Here is a 23,188-nt window from a genome sequence, read left to right on the forward strand (position 1 = left end):
TGTTTAAGTTGAATCATGGCGTAGATCCGAGGATGAGTGACAATGATGGATACACAGCAGTACATTTAGCTGCTAAAGAAGGACACGGTGACGTGTTAGAAATCTTATTATCAACAGGTCAGCAAGCCGCTGGGTTGGACTAAACTAGCTTTAAGGGGTTGGCTGGACTTTACGCGAAATTTAGTTGTTTAGTCTTGTTGCGCATGCTTATTTTATCAATGATTTAAAAAGTTTATCTCTGTATGAACTTTTATTTTGATATTTAGCCAGAAAAGTTGGTGTTTCATTGGCCATCATTTTGAATAAGATGGATCACGACGCTAATTCGTGTCTTCATTTGGCTGTTCAATATCGCCACATTAAGGTAGGTGCACTGATAAAAAGCTGTACTATACCAGCGCTGGAAAATTATTTGAAGCGCGTGACAAATAATACATCCGCAATGAAAATACACCTAATACTTAAAATAAATAATCCGAAATTCAAAATTTAGAGCAATCTGAAAATCTAGAATAAGAAAAGAATAAAACAAGTTCTGGGATGGTAGTTATGATATTCATACAAATTTTGGGTGTATTTCAATACCAAAAAGATGAAACAATATCTCAGCTCTGTTCAAGAGCCATGATTTTGCGTTGCTAAAAAGTTAAGTATTCTACTTGTTCAATTTCTTATCACATGATCATGATGATATATTTTGTTAGAAGATAATTTAGCGCATATCAATACCAACTGTAATTCCGAAGGTACTTAGGCATTCAACTAAAATCCGTTTAAGAACGTTGCCTCCATTTCTAACATGATCGCCTGCGTTGCTCGCCGTATCCGACGGACGGGGTACCTAACTATTAACTTATTTTTGCAGATCATAGCATCAACTAATAGATAATTCACAAATAAGATTAAAAGACAACCACGCGCTTTTCGAAATACTACGCTTTAACTGTTTGAAAATTATAGTTCACTGATAGATTTATGCATCTTTACTTAAGAGCCATTATCTGAGAAAATCGAGAATCGCACGACACTCGTCAAAAAATCGAATTTTTTTTTATTTTGCCAAAACATCCCTTTTAGTGACCTTATTTAAGAAAAAATAGTTTTGGGTTCAAACGATTCATTTTAAAGGAGAAATTAGGAAAAGTTTGAAAAATCGATTTTATGCTCGTTTTTCGCACAAAACACGGCAGGATGCAATGGCAACTTCGAGAGAAGGGTGAACGCGTAAGAAACATTCCCTGACATTGAAACTTCACCGAATTATTATTTTGTTCTTACTCTTGAAAATCCTAAAAGAAAATTTGATAAACAATGCTTTACATTTTTATAATCGACAAGTGTAAAGAGGTCATATTTGTGACGTTAGACGTGCTAGAAAATGAAGGCCAACTTAGACTATTAAAAAAGGCCTCTGGTATATGCCGCTTGATCATAAAATCAATATAAAATGGAACCTTGGCTTTTGTACTAACTTACTGGAAAGTCTTAGCTCTGGAAATCAAATATCATCCTGACACCAAAGCAAGCGGTGAGAGCAATTGAATTGGGAAATTTATGCAAATTAGACGGCTTGCGGACGGTTGTCAAACTAAAAGAAAGGTTTTACATGAAAGGATTACTCACCATTGCTTGTAACACGTTTTTTACGGCAAGGAAAGTTATTTCCAACTTCTTTTGCGTCGTTTTGAGTCACAAAATATATAATTTTTAGCCAAAAGACAAACGTACGTTTGCTCAGCAACTGCGTCCGAATCCGGCCGTGAATCGAAATAAAGTCACAACACGTCGAAGGAAGAGTTACAAGAGTTTTTACTTCAGTCAGGAGGCAAAAGGAATACAAATTCATCGCAAACTAATGACTTCGATTTTGAAAACCTTTCATCACTTCAATCGTTCGTCGGCTGATAATAAACATCGCATAAGATCGTATGACCTTTGGTGTGACCGGAAATTGGTCACACGCTTTAGTCACGTCATCATGCTGTCACGAAATTTTCGTAGCTGTTGTCAGCAATTTTAATACAGTTTTCACATTTTTTGACAAGAAATCCTCTCATCGCAGTAGAAACAGCCATGCATATTTATTTTTCTTTTATTTACCTACTAGGCTTTGAAACAGCTTTTTTGCCTTCGAAGTACTAAACAGGAGGGGTACCTCGAATTGCAAGTGTCGTGAGTGATCCGTGGAAGCGAAAATTAAGACCAAAAGAGAACGAATGTTTTGAATACTTAAGTAAAGCCACAGCTAAAAAAAAAAATTGTTCAAAATATTTTCAAACTAAGAAAAAAACATACTTCGGTCATCCCCGTGACTTGGAATCTGGCCAGAGTACCCCCTCCCCCTCCCCTCCTCCCCTATGCCGGGTCAAAATACTAAGTTCCCCCGGCCCAAATGTCCCATAGTCAAGGGAGTATACTCTCTTGCTGTAGTAAAGAACTTGCAGAATAATACCAATTCTCCGTGGCCAACGGATTCAACGCTACAGTTTACTTTTGGTTTTGCTTGTTGATTTTTTCGCTATTTGCTCACGATCAGGAGCCTATACCCCAACCACGACCAAGTTATGAAACCTGTTATTACCAGAAAAAAAAAACACAAAGAAACAGTCAGTCAGATAGAGAGTACATAATTAAAAAGACCTCGACTAAGATTAAAAAAAATCAATACATGACACTGTCGAATGCGAAAACCCAGAAACCATTTTGTGGAAAAAAGGTTCGCATACAGCTATCAGCTGCTTTTGTCCACAACTCGCCGGTAGAGGTGCGCGGAAACTAGTGATTGTGAAATGGCTTCAAACTATGATCCTATACTGTTGGAATATTACTTATCACAGAAAGCAACACATGATTTCTTCTAGCAGACCCAATCCTCTTGGTTGGTGTGGACAAAGTAGCTCATCCCGGATATTCGCACCATGCTACCATAGTCTCCCTAGATTCCCAAGCCTCGCAAGCAGACCTTCCTGTCCCACGAACGTTGGGTAGGATTGTAGGAAGAGCCAAAAGAAAGTGAAGGCTATAGGCTCTCGCGATGATGCAAGGAAGGTCGAGTATTATATTCCCCTATCCTGGTCGCCCAGGGTAAGTCTGCGGAGGAGAGTGACTGAGGGGCCGTATGTTCGAAAAGTTGACTAACGCCCCCGGGACTAACGCTTTCACCCTGCTTCTTCTTATTCGCTTGATAGTGATTTCCTGTTGTTAAACGTTTGAACAACAGGGCCCTAAGTATTGGGTTTCGTCTTGCACTAAAAACCCATAAACCTTATAAATTTCACTATGGGACTTCAACACCTCCCTTGAATGATCCATTTCGCTAAACGGGACCTCAAAACAACGATTCTGTCTATCCTAAGAGAGTGTATACTATACTTTCCTGGCTCTCGTCACTCACAGTGAGGTGATGGTGGCTTACACAGTCCAACCTCCATGTGCGACTGCCAATCCAAAAGACCAAATTTTCCCAGTCAAAGCCTTACAGTTGGAACTTCCAGTAAACGACCACCTTCTGTAAGTGACTGCGACCACTTTTTGGGCGTCACGGTTAATTGTTTTCCATAAGCGACCAGTTGACGCATTCTCTGCTCTCTATTTTTGCTGTGTGCACTATGCTCCTTAGAAAATATGAAGACCTTTAGCGACATCGTGGAACTACACATATCCTAACTTAGTAGATGTAGCCAACAAAGTGAAGATTATGTTGTGATTCTAGACTATTCTATATCTCACTCACCTGAATCCCTCTTTAAATTGAGCATGATTTAAAAGCTGTATTTGTCAAAAGAGGTAAAAGATAATATTTTGCCAGGAATTTGTTACACCGCCATTTAATAGAATGTGCCTGGACCTCTTCTCGGAATAGACCCCATGTGGTCCGATTCTTCTAAACGACCACCTCCCGTTAGGGACCACTAAGTCTTTGCATTTTTGGTGGTCGCTTACTGGAGGTACGACTGTATTACTTTGACCTATAAGAGGCTTACCGATAATAAAGGGGATCTGGAAGGGGGCATGGATGCGACAATCACATGCAGGTAGCTTACTTAAAATAGTAGACATCTAACTGAGAATCAAAGTTTGTGCTTATTATTGGGGTTATCTGGTGTTTACTCACCTCCCAAGCTACCCTGGGCGAGCCAACTTTTCCTCCATTTCCTTACAAAACTTGGTAAACCATTTACATGAGAAACAAAAGGTTGGTTCGGATAGACGCCTTACTACCAGTAGTGGGCGCAGTTGAGGGCTTCCGGAAGTCAGCCCTCCACTGAGCCGGTAGTGGTGGCCTCACCCTTCCAGCCTGGCTAATATTTCTCCACTTTGGCTCGCCCAGCTACAATCGGCGACAAAATGAGTTGAGACACTTCGCCCAAAAGTAGGCTTTTTTACGTTTTATGAACTTCAAAAGGAGGAAATATAGCTTTCCTCCCCCATCCCCTCCGTACAATGTTGTGCCCTTGTTCTAGCTACCTATAGAAAACAACAAACACCCTAACTTTGAATGGAGGGGACAGGGGAGGGTGCGGATTCGTTTGTTCTCCGAAGTCACCCTATTTGTCTCAACAATTTTGTCGCCGATTGTAGTTGGGACAACACGGTCAAGGCTAGACAAAGACAGCATGCGCAAGCACTGTTGACTCGGCTGGGAGGTTGACCTTCTCTCCGGCACAGCTTTTCTCCATCCATGGGTTCCAAACAGTCTTTTAGCAGTCACGTTTGAAATTTATAGGAAAATGATGTAGCACTTCAAAAAATAATAATAATAAAAATACACTTTTTTCACAGCCTTTCAATGCCTAGAAGGTGTCTATAAAAGAAATCAACTGCAGAACAGGAGTCAATTTCAGTTTTTTGCGCTTTTCACGCTAGCACTGCGAAGCGGACTTGGGGCGCGAGACACGCGCGATGCATGGGGAACAAGTTCTGCAGGCTATAAAAGAAATTAAAAAATAAATAAATAAATAAAGCAGGCCTGATTTTATTTCGATGAGTCTATTTTTTTGTCGAAAGCAAACGTGAAAAATCGTATTAAAATTCGTGACAGTATGCTAACGTGACTTGAGGGTGTGACCGATTTCCGGTCATACGCCAAAGGTCATACGATCTTGTGTGATGTTTATTATCAGCCGGCGAACGATTGAAGTGATGAAAGGTTTTCAAAATCGAAGTCATTAGTTTGCGATGAATTTTCAATCTTTTGGCCTCCTGACTGAAGTAAAAACTCTTGCAACTCTTGCTTCTAAAGGACCGCAGTGACGTGTTGTGACTTCATTTCGATTCACGGCCGGATTCTGGCGCAGTCGCTGAGCAAACGTGCGTTTGTCTTTTGGACCTTTTGGCTTAAAATTATGGATTTTGTGACTCAAACCGACGCAACAGAAGTTGGAAATAACTTTCCTTGCCGTAAAAACGTGTTACAAGCAATGGTGAGTAATCCTTTCATGTAAAACCTTTCTTTTAGTTTGACAACCGTCCGCAAGCCGTCTAATTTGCATAAATTTCCCAATTCAATTGCTCTCACCGCTTGCTTTGGTGTCAGGATGATATTTGATTTCCAGAGCTAAGACTTTCCAGTAAGTTAGTACAAAAGCCAAGGTTCCATTTTATATTGATTTTATGATCAAGCGGCATATACCAGAGGCCTTTTTTAATAGTCAAAGTTGGCCTTCATTTTCTAGCACGTCTAACGTCACAAATATGACCTCTTTACACTTGTCGATTATAAAAATGTAAAGCATTGTTTATCAAATTTTCTTTTAGGATTTTCAAGAGTAAGAACAAAATAATAATTCGGTGAAGTTTCAATGTCAGGGAATGTTTCTTACGCGTTCACCCTTCTCTCGAAGTTGCCATTGCATCCCGCCGTGTTTTGTGCGAAAAACGAGCATAAAATCGATTTTTCAAACTTTTCCTAATTTCTCCTTTAAAATGAATCGTTTGAACCCAAAACTATTTTTCCTTAAATAAGGTCACTAAAAGGGATGTTTTGGCAAAATAAAAAAAAAATCGATTTTTTGACGAGTGTCGTGCGATTCTCGATTTTCTCAGATAATGGCTCTTAACAACAACGACAACGAGCCTTATTTACGTTTCGCTTTTAAATAATTATAGTTACTTAAGGTAGTGTTAGTCTAACGGTCAGTTACATACGATATAATATTTGTAAAACTAAAAACACATTACAAGTAAGGAAATGCCTAGCACACATACACACATAAACTGCAGTATAATAGAGTATAATAGCTATGTAAAAAAAATGTTGTATGCGATTATTAACTCTGAAAATTGAAGTCTTTTACATGTTTAAGTTCAATAGGTAAGGTCTGCCACAATTTAACAGCCATAGCCGATGTAGTTCGTTTGCCGTAAAATGTCCTTTATAGCGGAGCTCCACGCGCGGCACTTCGCGCCGCGCGTGGGCGGAGCCCCATAGATAAGGAAATATGGTAATCTACCCATCCGAGAAAATTTGGTAATCACGTGACCGTCCACCGACCGACCGACCGTCCGTCCACACCACAGGCATACCAATGTAAAATAACTCAATCAACAGATATGGCAACCAAAATGCAACTCAAGGTTTTATTTGGAAGGAAATCACATGGCCGCCCGGACTTTTAGAATGAAAAAACAACTATAAAGTCGTGTCTTTTCTGCGTTATTTTTTTATGTTTACACTAACGTGGATAGATTAGACCAGAGCTAAATACTTCACACCCAACTTTCTACGAGGCTATTTTTGCAGAGATCAATATCCATAAGGGGGAAAAATGTCATAGTTGGCACTTTTTATCGACAGCCCGATGAAAATGTAAATGTAGTTTTGGATTCATTGCGAAAATTATTGTCCACTACTACTAGAGAGAATAAGATCTGTTATGTCATAGGCGATTTTAATTTAGATCCTTTACGGCATGAGCAACATGCCATCACAAGAGAATTCGTCGAGCTTATGTTTTCTCACCTACTTTACCCCTTGATCATAAAGCCCTCCCGTGTAATATCTAACACCACCTCTCTTACTGATAATATTTTCACTAACAACGTTACTTGTCTATCTGTCAATGGACTGATTGTAAATGATTTATCTGACCACTTGCCGATTTTTTCAATTAACCGTGGAAACTTTGATTACGACACTTCCACTAAAAGAGAAAGCATTGTTGTCCGTGATTTCAAAGATGACCATGTAAGTTTTTCAAAAATTTGTGTGAAAACAGAAAGGGTTGAGATAGGTCGGAAATTTGCGGGGTCTATAATGTCACCACCTTTATCTACAGGTGTTGCTTTGGAAATCTTGAGAACGTCAGGGACAATACCTTGCTATTGAATGGTTAGATAAATCAGTTATATAGATCGTTTTCAGTCACGTGGTAAGCAGCTTTGCAAATTGCCTGGAATAAAAGAGAGTTTTAACATGTGAAAAAAGTTCTAACCCACAGCATTTGTTTTGTACACAAACATGGCCGCATTGTTTTGCACGGAAATATGGCCGCCGTGACGTCATGTGAAAACGATCTATTGCTTGATATATGTAATCACATGCTAGTTTAACACATTTTATAGGGACTCCTATGGTTGACTTTTGATTTTTCAATCTTTTTATTAGATTATGCACTTCATGGACATGAATAGATCTAGTCATGAAACTATTTGGAAATGAACTTTTAATATACTTCATTGGATTTGGATTGTCATGTTTGGGCAACTGATCAGAAAGATTAGGGCCAACAACATTGATTAAATAAGTATTAAACTGATCCCATATATTTGATTCATCAGTGTAGCATTTATTGTTAAATAAATGTTTATTTATTCTGGGGTTGGTTTTTTTCTTCATATTTATAATCAAACCTATCAATTTCCAAGAAATTTTAATGTTGTCTTTATTTATATAAAACTGAGTTGATAGGTATTTTTTCTTGTATAGTTCTTTGATCTTGTTAAGTTTATTGTTATGATATTTAACGTCTGATTTTTTTTTATTCCGTACGGAGGAAATGCGTCGTAAGTAGTTTTTTTTATAGAGGTAAGTATGCCGTTGGGTATCCAAGGCTTTTTTAGCTGTCTTGTTTTTAGAACTGGAAACTTTTCGAATTGGGGCATGTTTATCGGTTATATCTTGTAATACTTGGATTATATTGTTACAACTGATGTTACCATCCTTAGTGTTAACAAGACTACAGAAGTCAATCTGGGCCAAGTCTGCTTCAAAAAGGTCTCTGTCAAAATGTGAATAGTCCCTGTAATAACTTGCCTGAGCATAAGCTGGAAGTTGGGTTGAAATGGTTCAAAATCTTGGTAAATGATCCGAAATATCGGCTAAACAAATACCAGATTTGATCACCTTTTGGGGGAAGTTTATGTAACTGCGATCAATGAGGGCTGCGCTGTAGTCTGTAATTCTATTAGCCTTAGTGATAATTGGCAAGTACCCAAGATCTAAAAGCATGTGAAGAAATTCAGAAGTTTGTTCATCATTGTTGTAGTTGAAAAAGTTGATATTTACATCACCTATAATGTAAATCTCGTAGCCTTTAATGTTTAGATATTCTAGTTTCTGTCTTAATACTTCGTGAAACTTTTCCCGGTCATTAGAAGAGTGCCTGTAAACACATCCAATAAAGACGTTTTTAAACTTCGCTCTATGTAGTTCTATTAAACAAGTTTCAAGGACCTCTAATATTACATCTAAGTCTGACCTTCTAGTAAATTATAATTTATCTTCTACGTACAACCCAGCTCCTCCAGTTTTGTTTTTGAAACCTTGTTTACAAAATTATATCCTTGTATGGATATATTGTAGGGATTGTTTTCGACTAATTTGGCTTCAGTGACTGCTATAATACTAGGCAATTCCTTTACCGTTAGTAATAGATCATTAAGAAGAGTTAAATTTTAGGCAAGCTACGAATATTACAGTGAAATATTGAGAAACCTTTTGACGAAGCTTTCTGAAAAGAAACACCAGTTTGCTTTGTATTATTAAACCTAGGTTCAATTGTACTCAAATTCAAATAATCTGCTTTGTCAGGACTTTCAATAACACTATTAAATAGATCTCTCTAATCGGTTAATGATCTATAATGCTAATGATAATGGATTTGTATTGCGCTAAAACTATAGAAGAACATTCAAAAGCGCTTTACATTAAGTTAAAATTAATGAATAAATAATAAATAAAAATTTAAAAATCCCTGCAAGCTATAATAATAACAATAATATGTTATGCTATGGTAAAATCTAAAAAAAAATGAAATTCGAAAATTCCAAACTAAATTAAAATTAAACATTAGAACTATTCCAACAAATTAAAAGCTTTGTTAGAAAGAAATGTTTTAATTTGCTTTTTAAAAATGGCGAGGCTACTACTTGTTCTTATAGTTAATGGCAGCGAGTTCCATAAAACTGGTGCAGCATGAGCAAAGGCCCGATCCCCAAGTGTAGAGCAGTTGACTTTAGGAACGAACAGAAGAGATTGTGCAGACGAACAAAGAGCATAATTAGCAGCTGGTTTCAGGGATAAAAGATCTTTAATGTAAGATGGACTTTGGTTGTGTAGTGACTTGTAAACAAAAAGGAGCAATTTGAACTGAACTCTAAACGTTACTGGAAGCCTATGAAAGTCGATAAGAGCGGGTGTGATATAATCAAATTTCGCAATCTGAAAAGTCACTCTAGCAGCAGCATTCTGAACTTTCTGTAAACGATCAAGTTGATATTTAGGTAGACCAAATAGAAGTGCGTTACATTAATCAAGGTGCTAAGATACAAAGGCATGGATCAATGTCTTTGTGGATTGCACGGTAAGGAACTTTCTGATCTGTCTTATGTTGAATGGTCCGCGAAAAGCCTTGCTAAAAATCCTGCCTATGTGAACATTCATTCACATATGAGCACCGAACCAGGACCCAAGGTTCTGGACGCTTTATAAAGGTTTAATGACGGTGTCGTCAATGATAATAGATTCAACAGACGTCTTTTCAAGTTGTTGACGGGTGCCAATAATTAGAAAGTCAGTTTTCGCGTAATTGATCATTAAACGATTTCCAATAAACCAAGAGCGAACATCAGCGATGCACTTTTCAATCACAGAGACAGCGTTAATTGCCGAATGGATAGAACAAGGTCGGAAGGAGAGGTAAATCTGGGTGTCATCAGCATAACCATGGACGGAAGGGAGGAGCTGAGAAATAATGTTAAAGAGGTGGGACACGTATAGAGCAAATAAAATAGGCCCCATACAACTGCCCTGGGGAACTCCACAGTTCAGATTGAAGTCGTCAGAAGTCTTATCACCGACAAGTATACGTTGTTTGCGACCAGACAGAAATGAGTCGAACCAATTTAAAGCAGTTCCGACGACTCCAAAATCCTGTTGCAAAATATTCAGAATGGAATGCTCAATGGTATCAAAAGCAGCACTAAGGTCTAAAAGTACGAGAAGTGTCACTTCCTTATTATCCATACTCATTAAGATGTCGTTTTGAACCTTTAATAGAGCAGTCTCTGTCGAGTGATACTTACGGAAGCCGGACTGGAATTTAGGAAGAGGGGCATTTTTCTCACAGTGGACGAGAAGTTGTTGAAGTTGTTGAAGTGCAGCCTTTTCCACTACCTTGGAAATGAATGGAAGATTCTAGTAGAATAATGAACCCGTGAGCCTGTAACTTTCATGAATTCTCTGCCTGATAAGCCATTAAATGGACTCTTATTTAGATAATTTATTATTTATGGTAAAAGAAGTTTTAGTTGCATATTTTAAACATCCAATCTAAAAAAAAAGAGAAGAGCGCTTAAAGGTCCCTTTTATATGGAGAAAGCTCGTCCCAGGTAGAAGGGTCGCTCACCAATCTGAGCTACCCCGAGTAAGCCAACTTTTCATAAATTTCCTTTCAAAATGTGGCAAACCGTTTACATAAGAAAATGGTAGGGTCCCCTATTCCTAACCGGGCTAAACTTACTCCATTTCAACACGGCGGCTCATCCCGCAGCCGGGTCAACTCGGTCAACGTAAGAAAATTAGAGCATTCGCAAGCGCTGCTGGCTCTGAGAAAGGGATCAACTTCTTCTCATTCAAACGCTCTCTAAATTGAGAGGGTGACTCTCATTCCCGAGACAACTTTTCTTCCAATAAACGGGCCTTATTTTGTCTAAAATTGCGTGTTTGCCATCATGGTTTTTCTTTAAATTTAATAGTTCTCGCATAAATTCACTTATCCTTCTTATTTAGCGTAATGACGTACCAAAGAGGTGATAATAATAATAATAAGAAGAAGAAGAAGAAGAAGAAGAAGAAGAAGAAGAAGAAGAAGAAGGAGAAGAAGAAGAAGAAGAAGAAGAAGAAAAAGAAAGTTCTTTTTACAGATGGCTTATGTCACATAAAGTGGTTTTCAATAAGGCACTGCATAAAAACTAAAAAACTACAGTACCAGAAATAACAAAATATTGAAATAGATGAACTAAAACATGTCACACTTAGCGAACTTATTAAGATTTAATATGTTTAAGTAATGAAATTTTAAAAGCATTATAAAGTAGACATCTCATGTCTTCTGGAAGGGAATTCCAGTCTGTCAATGCACTATTAAAGGATCTGAGTAGACCCCAGTTCGTGTTTGATCTAATAGTTTCCTTGGAGCGGGTGTTATGGCTATGATAGTTTGAGCCCCTAGTAATCATACTGTTTCTTTCACTGTCATTAATAAAATTATGCATAAAAAGACACCGTTGCATTAATCTTCTGGTTGATAGATTCATCTAGTTCAGGTCTAGAAGTGCTTGAGTTGAAGTAGAATGCGTCGCTCGATCCAGAACTAACTTGGCTGCTTTATTCTGAAGAACTTGGATAGAATCCATTAAAACTTTGTTATTTTTGTCACCCCATACGATACTTGGATATTAAAGAATAGGAATGACCATTGTTGACGCATAGATCCTTCTTGCATTATCTGGGAGAAGATGCTTGATTAGTTTTAAGACACCTAGTCTCTTTGCTATTTTACTTTGTAGTTGTTCAATGTGGTCATGCCAAGTAAGATGCTGGTTTATGATCACTCCAAGATACTTGAATTTGGTAACGTTCTCCAATTGATCACTGTTGGCTACAAGAGCTATGTCATTAAATTGACTTAGTTTGTTACGTCCTCCAATGACCATAAACTTCGATTTAGTAACGTTTAGTGTCAGCTTATTGTCATGCAACCAAGATGTAATAGCTGCCAAGTCTGCATTAAGCTTCGATTGCAAATTGGTTGGCGAGTTCTCATGACAATAAAATGCCATGTCATTAGCAAACATCGTCATCTTTGAGTGCTGCAGTTCAGATTGAATACCATTAATATACACCAAGAATAACAATGGTCCCAAAATGCCCTCCTGTGGTACTCCCAAGGCGATTTTTGCTGGGGGAGACAATGCATTAACACATATCGTTTGTTGAAATCGACCAGAGAGATATGAGCGGAACCATTCCAAGGTCTTCCCTGCTACTCCTGGTGACTTGAGTTTGCTGATGAGGAGCAGATGATCAACAGTGTCAAACGCCTTGCGAAGGTCCAGGAACGCTGTTCTCGTCACGCATCCTTTGTCCATACTTTCTAGGTCTTGATCTGTAAAGGAGATTAAGGCAGTGGAAGTTGAACGCTTTAGTCGGAAGCCAAACTGTGATTGTGATAATAATCTGTTATCTTCCAAAAGGGAACTTAACTGAATATGTGCTGATCTCTCTATGATCTTGCTTATAGTTGGTAAGATTGATATCGATTGATATCGGTCGATAATTATCCTTTATGAGGGCCCCACTGAAAACCGCCTTGGCGAGTTAGGCTCCCTCTATAAGTATTATTATTATTATTATTATTATTATTATTATTATTATTATTATTATTATTATTACTATTATTAATGACTTATCTCCATCTTTAAATAATGCAGTGACTTTTGTACACTTCCAGACCACTGGAAATGTATGGATATGATATATGGAGAAACGCCAAGCGGCAGGTGAAATAACCTCCACTTTTTGAACAGCACTCCTTGCGGGAGACACATGGCGTTAATCATGGCGGCCTGATAGGTCTTTAATAGTTCCGCCATTACTGGCAAAAGATTTTTGCCTATGTAGACATCAGCACTTATGTTTTGCTCTTGATGTCTACATATTAAATTGTAACAATACAAAACTAGTATCTAACTCGGAAACCTAACGGTTTAGTTAGATGCTAGGCATTTTCTTACCTGAAACGTATTTTTAGTTTTACTAATATGATATTGCTTCTTCGCATGTAACTGACCGTTAGACTAAAAATACCTTACGTAGCTATATTTATTCTAAAGGGAAATGTAAATAAAGTTTGTTATTGTTTGAGAAAGAAATAACAACTTGTTTGGTCTGTCAGAGGATTCATGCTGAAGGAAAGACACTTTTGATTTTGCCAAACGTGAACAGCTTCATTTTAGTACTGATATATAAGTCTTGCCGTTAGTTTTGTCAGGAATTATATGTTGAAGATGACATTGCAATTGTGAGACGTGCCGGTAGAAAGAAAGGTTTTCGGAATATAGTCAAATCTAGGGATAAATTTGTCGTTTAATTACAAAAATTAACTGAAGGCACTCTTACTGCTACTAATTTCCCCCAAAAAAAAATTTAGGAAAGGTTACAGAAGACACACTCATCAGTGCTATTTTATTTTCAACTAGAATAGTTTTGTATCCGGATGGACCCAAGTTTAGGCCCCGTTTATGTGGACTAAAGCTGTCCCGTGTAGAAGGGTCATCCGCCTATCCCAGCTACCCTAGGCGAGCCAACGTTTTGTACATTTTCCTGGAAAACGTGACGAATCGTTTATATAAGAAACAACAAGTTGGCGTGGCTATAAGCTATTTGTGATGGTAGGGTCACCAGATTCAGGTTCAGGTTCATTTATTTCACACTATTTACAGAGGATAACATAGAAAGAACATATAGTTACAATAGATGATAACAAAATAAAATGATGTGTGTAGTGGTCAAAGTAGCGAAAGCCTTCTAGTTGACAACACCTACTTTAATTAAAACGAAGAAATGACACTAAGCTTTACATATAGTAGAGAATGTTTGTAGAGCCTAGGACTAATGTACAGGACAAAATTACATGTATATAAAGGTACGTTATAGATATACTGAACCAAAAGAGAAATCACGACAAAACAAACTAGCAAAAAAAGAAAGAAAAGAAAACAACAATAACATCACAGCAGCGACAGCAAAGACAAAATTAATAAAAGCAGACAATTAACAATTATTGGACGATGTTGAGCAAAATATCTTGATTTGTCTTTGGCTCTGCGGGACACTGACAAATCACGATATTTTGCGATAACCGAGTTCAATAATTGTTTTATTATTCGATCACCGAGTTTGTTTTTTTAATGAATATCCTTGGGAAGCGAAGCGATCTGCCATTTTCACGCAAGAGCGATCGCAAGAAGGAGAAAAGCACGGTTTCCTTTACGCATGAGCAGAATATTATTTGCAGCCAAACACTGTTGGACGGCATTGAGCATAAGCAGACCATTATTTGTAGTTAGTTATTTGCCGGTCACGTGGTGGGCTCTCGGCCAATGAAAAGAAAGAAAAATGTGCTTCGTGTGAATATAATAATTATTTTTAACACTGTTGTTAACATTAGAAAGTTAGTTATACATTTGATTATTAAACAGGACCAATGTTATTTGATTGGCAAGAGATCAAGTGGGCTTTATAAAGTTTCTTAATCTTGTTAAACTTTTTGGCTTGTCAGTGACAAGGGGACAGTTTCGCCAGTTTCCCACATGACATAAGCAGAGTACTTGAAATTAAATTTACCTATGTTAGTTATAACTTTTGGTCGGTAGAAATTAAACTTAGCGGAATTTCTGGTGTTATAAGAGTGGACAGTTGGTTGTAGGTGTTAAGAAGTTATGTAAGACTGCTGGAACAGTTGATTGATTACTGTATAATTTAAATGCCAATTTCAAGGATTTGGTAGTATGGGAGAGAGGGCTCTTGTTTGTTTGCAAAAGAAAAGATACGCGAATACATTTATTTTGCTTAGTACGAATCTTATTTAAATTAGTCTGATAAGTGTTGCCTCAACACATTGCTCCGAAATTAAGATAGGGGTTAATAAGTGCATAATAAAGTTGCCTTATCATCTTTAAATTCAGGTAATTCCGTAGTCGGTAGAGGATCCCAAGGTTTTTAGTCAGTTTGCCTTGTACTTGTGCTATCTGAGTTTTCCAGTTTAAATGCTCATCTAAATAAATGCCTAAAGTTTTTAGCCTCCCACGCAGACGTTCTTAGGAGTTCGTCACGCGTTCCTGCCCCACGAACGTCTCCTGAACTGAAAGACAAATTCCTTTCCCATTGTTCGCAAATATCAGCCGGAGATCACACGCAGATTATCGGAGATCCAATCTGCGCTGTTGAAGTTCAAGTGTTGACAAGCCAAACACATACGTGCAAGCTCGGTAGAGTGTGATACGTGACCTAAGATTTTTGTTCCAGACGAGAATCTAGGAGATAAGCGATGGGTTGTTGTATATCTGTAAAGGCTGGATTAGATGTCGTTTGCTAATAAAGTTGTTCTTTGGGTGATGGAATGGCGGGGTTACCTTGTAAGACTGAACAAACGGCAGAATTTTTTTTCACACGTTATTGTTTTGTAGTAACGCCGACTTTCGTTCAGCAAATTTAACCTCTGAGGTAATTTTTTTCAATGAGATTGTGGGGATAGCCACTAGTAAGAACGCTTGTGAGTTAACTGAGTAGTTTTTTCTAAAACTGTAAGGTCTTCACCTTTCATGACACCTTTCTGATCTTTTCTGGAGCTATACAGTCAAGCGCGAAATTTCTCAGGGTCCAAAGAGCACTTCCCAGATCTGAAAGTCTGCTGTGATTGGTCTACGTTTTTTTTCCGCTCAAGTCAGCAGACGTTCGTGGGGCAGGAACGCGTGACGAAGCCCTTAGAACGTCTGCGTGGGAGGTTAGGCCTACTGGGGAAACCTTCGACAACGCCCGATTCAGACTTTGCGTCAGTTCTCACCTCTACTGATTGTTCGAATTCAGAGGTTGGGCTTCCAATAGAAAATTCCGTCGGTGAATTCTCCATGGTACCAAACATTGGAGTGCTCTCAGTAATATGACTGATGGTTGGTAATCACGATTTTGACTTGCAATTTTATTTCGACTCCACAAGGTTTAGATATTGCAAAGGATACGCTAATCACTTTCTGTTTCACGCGTGTATCTTGTGATATTCAAATGCGTCAGCTCATAAATGATATCAAATGCTCAAGTGCATTAGCTGACTGTGTACCTTTAAGCCGTAATGCACGCAAAGTAACAGTGATTAATATCAGGATATTACTTAAAGCCACTTCCTACTTTTCAACGGCACACAACGAGAATATAGTTCAAAACCACATGAACATAGTTTTGTTAAACGTATTTTAGTATTTAAACGGTAGATATAGGCATATTTTTATCCCCTAAAAATTTTTCATCTGTTCGGATTTCCTAGCTGAAAGTCTAGTGATCCGAAAATTATAGGGATCAAAACTTACCTTTTCGAAAATTTCAGCCAAAAAAAAGGCTCCCGAAAATTCTAGGTGACCTTTTTAGGGTAAAAATCCGTTAAAAATGGGCAATTATACCATTTTTTAGATGTTCGAAAATCCTAGGAGAGGCAGGCAAGCAAGAAACTTTACGACATATGTTCCGAAAATTCTAGATCTCAAATCGTCCTCCGAACAGATATTTTCCGAAAATTAACGTTGTGTGCCCCTAACTTTTCTCCATCACTTCGTTATGTTTGGATTTTCACTTTTCAGTAGTGGACTACTGAGTTTATCATTGTCTGACTGACGATTACGACAATACCCCACGATCCTTTGTCGTTATCTTATCACAAATATTTTAGGGCTGTCATTAAGAGGCGGGGGTTGGGGATTTCCCTCGGCTACTATGAACATGGGCCCCCGCTACTTTTAAAGGAAAATAGAAGTAAAATAGAACCGAAAGAAACCTCTAGCTGTTTGACAACCCTGAATAAAGGAACTAGTGATAAAGATATTAGAAATGATTTTACGATTTTATACGTAGGTGATCCCTTTCTTGGTCCTCTACGCGAAGAACGAGGTGGCTGCCAAAATCGTCCTAGTTTATATGCAGATGTTGTGGGTAATCACCGGGACGACTCCCATATAAAAGTGAAGGGGATGCTCGTCGGAAAATTAAACCCCTGAGGGAGGCCAATGTGGGTGTGGAGAATTCTGTGAGGTCAGCGTCACGGCCTTTTTTTTTGCAGATTTCTCTATGTACAGCCCTAAGCGATACCTGAATGAGCATATTTAGTCACTTTTCGTCTCAAACAACCTAAGTGAGACCAAAATCTGGAAACGACGAGCACACTCGTCACTTTTGTATGGGTGTCCTCCTGCGGAAGCAAATCACCATCTGTTCCACTTAATTTTTGGTAAGGTCAATGATTACCGTCTGTTGAGAGTATTGGCTCTGTTTCACTCATTTCAGACTTCGATGGATGACAGGTTTCATTGTGAGAAGTAATGGTGTCCTGACTTTCGTGTACTTTTTATCAGTTGGGAGAAACCGCCTGAACTTCCACACTTCATTTTCTTACTTTCACTGAAGTTGCACGATTCGAAATTAATGTTGAAATTTTATTATTTGAGTGTGCCAACTTCTTTATCAAGTGGCTGTGATACAAATGTAGCGTTGGACTCCGGACTTTCCCTAGGAGCATGAAACCTAAAGCTGACGTCTCCCGATTGGAAGAAACAGTCAGCAAAAGTAAGAAACCTTCTAACTGAAAATTCTTTAATAAAGGTCTTCAAATTTTTTCGAAAATGTGGGCTCCTGATCAGAGGAAGGTAAATAAAGGAAAATAGCAACTTGTCGTTCGCAGTCCAGTAATATCGCCCCATGTTAAGGAAAACAAGACAGTCTTGGATTCTGAATCCCATTCGGTGGATTGTGGATTCCTGGTGCATTCCAGTCTTTTTCACTGGAACTTGGATTCTGGATTCCATTCCTTAGTGGGATTTCGGAGTACTTAAGCTCTGTTCTGGATTCCAAAGCCCTGGATTCCGGATTCTACGAGCAAAATGTTCTGGGATTTTGGATTATACAAGCAAGAATTTCCCATAGAATCCGGATACCCACCCTTACATGGTGTGAAGTACTTGTCAAACATTTTCGGACCTGTTCACGCATATTTAATCAAGCAGTGGGAAAATTACTTTTCCTCTAACGTTCGATTTTAAAATAATAATAATAACAATAATAATATCGATTCTTATTAAGCGCATTTCTATCCTCAATGCGCTTTACATTATGAAAGCCGATTGAAGATCATTACATTTCTAGCCTATTGTGACATTATACATCAAGTATTGTAAAACTTTAAAAATCCTAATTGTAAAACTTTAAAACTCCTAAGACGTTAAGCATGAAAATCAATTGTAACATTATACATCAAGTATTGTAAAACTTTAAAAAAAAATCCTAAAATGTTATCATGTTTGTGAAAACTTAAAACCAACTTGTAAAACTTAAAATCCTAAAATGTAAGGCATGAAAATCAATAATCAAGTATTGTAGAACTTTTTAAAAAAAACCTAAAATGCTAAGCTTGAGAATCAATTGAAACATTTCCTGAATAGAAATGTTTAAAGTTTTGTTTTAAATGTTTTGACACTGTCCGCCTTTTTGATATATTCTTGGGTAGTGTTCCATAACTGAGGTGCTGCAGTGGAAAACGCGCGTCCTCCATATGTTTTGGATTTTATGTCTGGGGTGCATAATAGCGAACAGGATGACGATCGTAGAGCTCTTGATGGATGATAATCCTTAATCAGAGGTTCCAGATATCCAGCAGATTGTCCATTTAAGATCTTATATGTGATAAGAAGAATCTTAAAATGAATCCTTGCTTCCTCAGGCAGCCAGTGCAGGCTCTTTAATATAGGTGTTATGTGGTCAGAACTGCGGGCTCCTGTTATCATTCGAGCTGCGGTATTCTGAATTCTTTGTAACTTATCTCTCTGGTATTTTGGGATGTCATATAAGAGACTATTGCAATAGTCGAGTCTGGAAATCACAAGGGAATTCACCAACATTTTCAATCCATCAGAAGGAAGGTACTTTCGAATACGACCAATTGATCTTATGGCATAACTGGCTTTCTTGCACATTTCGTTGATATGTTCTGTGAAAGACAAGGTTTTATCCATGATGACACCCAAATTCTTGGCTTTTGTTTTCACTTCTACTGAGGTGTTAGCTAATGATAATGTTTCGTAAACTGTAGGTTGCTTGCTGAAACGCGACGTGAAATGTAATATTTCAGTTTTTCCAGGGTTGCACTTTAACATATTCTTAAAATGTGATGGATCGGAGTAACTTCTGGTCAATGCAGCTTTTTCATACTGGACCACATTTGAAACTAGAAGAGGTTTGGTTCTGAAACGATATTTTCCGTCTTCACATAACAGACTTTAAAAGGATGTTCGGGGCAGTGGGAAATTAAATGAAGCTTGGAAGGTATCTTTTACTTGCTGAATTAATTTTTGAACAATATATATCATTGGCAAAGGGGAAAAGGGGAATTTTAATATAGTTTTGGTGGGAAATATAGCATATCTTACTTAAAACTGGAAAGTATTTGAATAACTGAGGACTTCGCTGTGACAGCAGCCGATACTGTCGCCCAACGCAAATTGAACATTTGACTAAATTTGAGTTGAAACATTCAATTCTGAATCGCGATGTGCCGCAAGCTTTATTGCATAACTTGACAAAATAGCTATTAATATTTAACTAAAACGTGTTTTTAGGTCTGACTTAGGTGCCACATTGGAGAATTTTCCGATGATTTGAGTCATTTATTCGTGCATTTTGCTTTCTTAATTGAATTAGTGAAATGAAGACGACCAGTTTGTGCTGATTACAGAGAGGTAGTAGTATTTATGGCAAAAATATAAGGCAAAAGTTTCGTCGAGTCCGAAATCGAGTGGAACGCTTTTAGGGAGACTGCCTCTTAAAACGTTCTGTCATTCATACATGTGGTACCGACAAAAGCAAAGGGTTAGGGTTACCGTACCATAACAGTACCATAACAGTGCCGAGAACACCTTCCAGCTGAAATCTGATTGGATAAAATGGCGAAAGGTATGTGGTTCGATTCTCAGCTGTCGTTTGTGGGCAGGAGTGTTACGTGACGACACAAAGAACAAGGGCTTTACGGCTGTGAAGCAGACTAAGGGCGTGCTCGAGTGCTATTGGCTTGGGTAAGGGGGACCACTTTTTTTTCAGTCAGCTGATGCACATGCGCATTAGATACCATTTCTTAGCTGATTTGCATATCACAAGACACGCGCGTGAAACAGAAAGTGAGGAGCGCATCCAGAATAATCGAAACAAACCTTTTAGAGTTGAACTTGTTACAAGCCGAAATCGTGATTATAGACCCTATGCCATGTCAGAGAGACTGGGCCGAGCGACGAGTGAGGTCGGTCATGTCAGAGTGAGCTCCGTGGAGCGAGACGCTTCTTTTTTTCTTTAAAGTACCATTTGAAAAGAAACTTAGCAGCAATGGGAAGAACTAGATGAAGAAATGGGCTAAGCAGTTCTTCAAGTAGCGAGAATTCACCGAGGCATGAAGCAAAACAGAATCCTGCAGATGCTGACGTGGCTGCAATGGGGTGCTCTGCGGACAAGCAAGACGACACTAATCCTTCCCTTCTTGGCGTGTGGAACGCGTAAGGACATAAAAGATCTTCAAAATAATTATAATGAACTGAAAAAATCACTCGAATTTTCTCAGGCCAAGATAGACGAACTAACAAAGAGCAATTCCGACCTGCAAGCGAAGGTTAAAGGCTTGGAGAAGAAGAACACGGACATGAAAAAAGAATTAGGAAGTAATGCCGTCAAAGCTTCAAAGCAAACGGAAACCTCATGCTCAAAACTAAAAGAAGAAATGGCTTCCAATCTGCAAAAAGAAGATGAGCAAATTATGCTTCTCGAAACAAAACTTAATGATCTTGAGCAGTACACCAGAAAATTTAATCATGAAATTTGTGGAATCCCTGAGGACGACTAGACTAGGACTTGGAGGATACCATCATTAAACTATAGGAATGCCTAAATGTAGACTTGAGAGTCAAAGACATCGACATTGTACACCGATTCAAAAAAGGTAATATGGCGCCAAAACCCAAAATTGTCCGTTTTTCTAATTATTTTAGTAAAGACGAAATGTACCGAAGCAGATGGAAACTACGCAATGCAAATGTAAGCTCCGTATTTTGCACTGAAAAAATTTATATCAATGAGAATTTAACCGCTCGCATGGCTGGTTGATTTTAAAAGGTCCGCGACCAAAAGCGCTTCCATCAGGAACGGAAAATATGGACAGTCGATGGTAACATTTTCATCAAACCTAGCCCCTCATCTAGAACCTCCAAAATAAACTCATTAGAAGATCTCAATTCGTTATACTGATTAAAGTTCATTTCTATTTCTTTATAGCCTTTTCATAATTTCATACAAAGTCATAATATTGTCATTCCATATACTGCAGTTCAGCAATTTTTTCTTTATAGACCTTTAAACCTCTCGCAAATTAGTTTGAATGGTTGATCCCAGAAGAAGTAAGTTTTTAGTCGTATTTTGTTTTTTGTTGCATGAGTGCGTTTTGTTGCTTTTTTTTCTGTCCCAAAGTCTCTTTAGTTGTGTTTCTTTTCTCTCGTTCACTTTATCTTCGAATGTATTTAACGCGGTTAATTTAAGTTCATTATCTTTGCCTGTTTATAACCACCAAAGCCACAGCATATTTATGAATTTCTTGTCACCTCCGTGGAATAATATGTCGCATAAATTAAAAATCCTTTCTTTGGACGTTAGGGGATTACGCAATACACACAAAAGAGGAGCGATTTTTTCCCACTTAAAAAAACAAAAAGCCACAATTTTAAAATTTGCAGCAATGTTTTTCAAAGCCTGAAGGCGAAAAGATTTGGACAGCAGAATGGGGAGGAAAAGTTTTTTCTCCCATGGCACGGATCATTCGAAGGGAGTCACAATGCTGATCAATCCAGTATCGAAGTTTCAAGTATCCAGTGTAAATAGATCCCTACGGGAGGTACTTAGTCACTAAACTCCAAGTAGAGCATACAATCTTTTATGTGATTAATGTATATGCACCAAATGATTACCGCGAAGAGGAACGATTTATCAGAATCTTAGGTGAAAAACTTGTCTCCGAAACTGACACCACAAAATTAATCATTTCAGGTGACTAACGCCACCCTAAACAAAATTGATAAATGGGGAGGATTGCCGTCGAAAGAAACCACATATAGAAACTCCATTATTGACCTGATGGAAGAACTGGATTTACTGGATAGTTATAGGCAATTCCATGTAGACACCAAATCATTTACGTACGAAACTAAAAATTCAAAGTTGAATTTGACTTTTTCCTCATATCTTGCCCTATCTCATATAATGTTAAAAGAACCGAGGTGCAGTCTTCCATAGCACCAGACCACAAAGCAATTCTTTTAGGTATGGAGTTACAAAGTGAGCTTAAAAGAGGGCCTAGGACCTGGAAATTCAATAATACTTTATTGGAAGATGAAGACTATATAGATTTAATAAGTCTTATTTACCCTTGGACACTAGAAAAATACAAAGATGTAGAAAGCAAGAAACTTCTTTGGGAATTGATAAAGATGGAACTTCGAGCCAAGACCATGAACTATTCTAAGAAAATAAAAGCGGAGGTTAAAAAACGTGAGATTGTCCTCCAACACAATTTAGATGAACTGGACTATAAAATTTGCAATGAAACCGATTTAAAACCTCATATCCTAGATCAATATGAGGCAGAGAAAAACGAATTGAATTCTTTGTACGAATGAAAAGGTAAAGAGAAAATTTTTAGATCCAACGTTAAGTAGATAGAACAAGGCGAAAAACCAGTAAAGTATTTTTTTTAATCTAGAAAAGAAAAACTATGTAGCGAAAACCTTGATTCAAATTAAGTTAGATAATGGTAAAATCACTTCGGATATGAAAAAGATAAATAAACAAATAGAGGTGTTTTTGAGCGAAACATACAAATCCAAGCTTACTGATGTC

At 37.9% G+C, this 23,188-nt stretch overlaps 1 pseudogene; it reads left to right on the plus strand.

Moving 5' to 3' along the window:
- LOC140941743 (transient receptor potential cation channel subfamily A member 1-like) overlaps positions 1 to 23,188 on the plus strand; it is a 171,050-nt pseudogene that overhangs the window by 21,787 nt on the left and 126,075 nt on the right.

Source organism: Porites lutea, chromosome 6, assembly GCF_958299795.1.
Source record: "Porites lutea chromosome 6, jaPorLute2.1, whole genome shotgun sequence".
In the NCBI taxonomy this organism is placed as follows: Eukaryota; Metazoa; Cnidaria; class Anthozoa; order Scleractinia; family Poritidae; genus Porites; species Porites lutea.